Genomic DNA, 3,321 nt, shown 5'->3' with positions numbered 1-3,321 from the left:
AGTGCAGGTTCCCCCCAGGGCGGTGCCACTAACTGAAGTGTCTCTGGGCCATTCCCAAGGGGGAGGGGGGGCATTTCTCGTTCTAATGCACAGTAGAATTGTAAATGGGATGATCCAACAATGTCATGCTCATCATAACTGTGCCTGAATTACAACAGGGACTGCTGCTTTTCTTTCCTAATCCTTACTATCGTCATTTTCCTCAACTTTTTTTGTATGTTTGTCACCCTCTTGTGACCCGCTATTTCCAGGGTGCCTTGGAAGTCAAAACAGGCTTGGTGCTATTAAAGCTAGAGAGGTGAGCAGAGTAAGTCTGATTCCCTGTAAGTCTCTGTTGACATCCACCCCTTGGCGCTCATACTCATATATATGACCGTATGCAGTTGCGAGCGCCGTAAAACTTCTACTAAAACTAAATTAGTGCAGGTTATTTGAGTTTATAGTACTGAAAAGTTTTGTACACAAAGTTTGTGATTTTTCTCTCGTGCCAAGCGAAACAATAGCAGTTTTTCTAGATAATAAAAGGTCTGATTAACATGATAGTCTTCTTTTACACAACATGGTGCTTTCTTTTGATGTACACGTATTGGAAGGAAAATGACCTGTTAAAGAAGATCAAACATTGTAGCTGAAAGTCAGTCATCAAGCTTTCCATTTTCTTTGTCATCTTCTTTAAAGTTTTCTGACTTTGACGTTTCAGTGGAAGAGATTGTTCAACCTTTGTTTTGTCGCTTCATCCCCTGTCCTGTCAGCTGAACACAACGAATATTTGTCCTTTTTTAGATGGTGGAAGGCAAGGTTCTTCATCTAAAAACTCTGGAATATGTGCTGAAACTTGTTCTATTGCTCCACTACATGTACCATTCTAACTTTCTGTAATTCTGTGGTAAGGTCAGGCTTGAGTGCAGGTCGTTTTAACTGGAAGATGACATACAACTAATGTGGTTCAACGAAGGCGAAGCAGTACACAGTACAAGACGCACCGCAATGTTAAGGGCAGGAACGTTTTTGTCCCTACCAAACTGAAGACAATCACAAAACTTACAAAAGTAAAACAGTCATATCATGTGACTATTCGAGTAGACTCTATGGATATTTCTTGGAGAAAAAAAAACTATCAGTGAACTCGTGTTGAATGTTCGTAGGGATTTAGAAACTGACTAAATCTTTTACATAATCGTGGAGACACCAAAGCTGTTCATTTGGTTGTTGTTGTTGTTGTTGTTGTTGTTGTTGTTGTTGTTGTTGTTGTTGTTGTTGTTGTTGTTGTGTTTTACATCACCAAAATAAGTGAGTTTGGCATTCCATACGATATGAATGGGTTGAATTTTATGAATAAATCGTAGAAATTGTCGTATAATATGACAATGTTGATGTTAGTACTAAGAGTGACTTTGCTTTGCTCATGAAGTGAAGTGAAACAGGGTACAGATGATCGAAACGTACCATCCTTAACTGTTTTTGTTACACTAATGTGCTATTCCCAGATCGAGATAGGTCACAAGCTGACCTAAATTTTGGTACAGTTTGAATGGTTTGTTTGTATGAATGAATGAGGTGTAGAAACCTTACACCAATGTAGTCTCTGACAGCAAATGTTCCCACACAATCGTTGTTACAATGTAAGATAACGTGGGGCAAAGAAACATCTTCAAAATACATTATAAGCGTAAACGCAAAGCCTTAAAAATAAAGATAGATAATTCCCTAAAGAATAATTTTTCATGAACTCATTTTTTGTAAACAAAAGAATGATTTTGAAAGTTCAACGGGGTTTTTTTTTTAATCTTTAGTTTTAATATATGTTCTGTTTATACATAGTTCGAGCAAATGCGTCTTACGGAACCTTTCTCCAGACACACATACATTATGATGAAAGTAAAGTGTTCTATCCATCCACTGTCAGGTCTTTCTGCCTGCCACAGCTTCACCAGAGCCCCATCAGCCAGCAACATGTTAAGGTTACCAAGGTCGGCCTTCACGGCTAGCGTAACGCCCACGTGACATGACGTCACACCGTACCTCACCCGAACCCAGAAAACCTCTACTCTGTTCTGTTTCCATCTCCCAGGACGAGGACCAAGGGTTGGACTTTGGGAGACAAAAAAAAAAGGTTAGTAAAATTATTTTTTTTCTAGAATTTTGTCCCATGCCCGTTCTACGCATTATTCGACGCCATCGTTGAAATTTGCTGACTTAGTAGTGAAAAACAAAACTGACAAAATGAGTTAGTGCATGTTGTTAAAACTAAAACAAAGCAAAAGCAGGGACAACATTTTATATACATAAAATTTGAAAGTACATGAATTCGAACTAACTAAGGTTACCTAACACGGTTAGTTTGAACAGTTGTATTTTTAAAAATTCTAACATCCTCTGCTCCAAATGAGTCACGAGGCGGGCATTTTCCCACATTCCCACTCCCTAGTGGAGCAACCAAATTTAGTTTCTTCGTCACCATAGTCAAAAATGTCCTACATGTGTGCGCTCAGTCTCATCTACCGGTGACATTAGTTAGGTGTTATATTCTACTCTAGGAGGACAGACCAAAGAGAAAAGAACACATATTATCTAAGGCCAGTCAAGAAGAAGAAGAAGAAGAAGAAGAAGAAGAAGAAGAAGAAGAAGAAGAAGAAGAAGAAGAAGAAGAAGAAGAAGAAGAAGAAGAAGAAGAAGAAGAAGAAGAAGAAGAAGAAGAAGAAGAGGAGGAGGATGAGAAGAAAACATAAGATAACAGCAAAGTATAGGAAAATCCTGAAATCAATGATTAATCAGGGGAAAAAAATATTTTACTGTTTCTAAGTAAAAAGTAAACCTCATTCTTTTCCCTAAATACCTCCACCCGACCTTCCCAAAAAATCTGTTGTCATGATAACTAAAAAAAAATGTGTATGTATTGTTGTCCTACTAGCTGATAAACAATTATTAAATTTGCATTGACTAACAAGACGGGTCAAGGTTCAGTTCCCCTTTGAATCATGACCCATCATGACATCAAATACCAAAACAAATTGAGTAATAAAAACTAGCCCATGCCCAGAAAAACAAAAAAACAACGACAACATTCCCCAAGTTTACAAATCAATCTTGCCTATCTCCTTCAACTCTGTCTTAACGCCACGACACCCCCTCCCCCCTAATCCGTTTACACACACACACACACACACACACACACACACACACACACACACACACACACACACACACATCATGTACTGTCATAATGTCAGTGGCAAATAAACATCTGTCTTTGTTCCCATTGTTCCAATAAGCCACAAAAGCTACAGGAAAAGTTATATTTGACTGGGCTTGGATAAAGAG

The 3,321-nt window shown here is 38.4% G+C and overlaps 1 protein-coding gene and 1 long non-coding RNA gene across 3 annotated transcripts in view; one reads left to right on the top strand and one right to left on the bottom strand.

Moving 5' to 3' along the window:
* Positions 1–3,321, bottom strand: part of LOC106012009 — a 14,832-nt gene that overhangs the window by 10,681 nt on the left and 830 nt on the right. The window lies entirely within an intron of this gene.
* The window catches only part of LOC101849293, a 14,566-nt gene that overhangs the window by 10,428 nt on the left and 817 nt on the right, over positions 1–3,321 (top strand). The window lies entirely within an intron of this gene.

This window comes from Aplysia californica, unplaced genomic scaffold, assembly GCF_000002075.1.
Source record: "Aplysia californica isolate F4 #8 unplaced genomic scaffold, AplCal3.0 scaffold00241, whole genome shotgun sequence".
Lineage (NCBI taxonomy): Eukaryota > Metazoa > Mollusca > Gastropoda > Aplysiida > Aplysiidae > Aplysia > Aplysia californica.
Note: the sequence above shows the minus strand (reverse complement) of the source record. Positions and strands in the feature narration are given on the sequence as shown.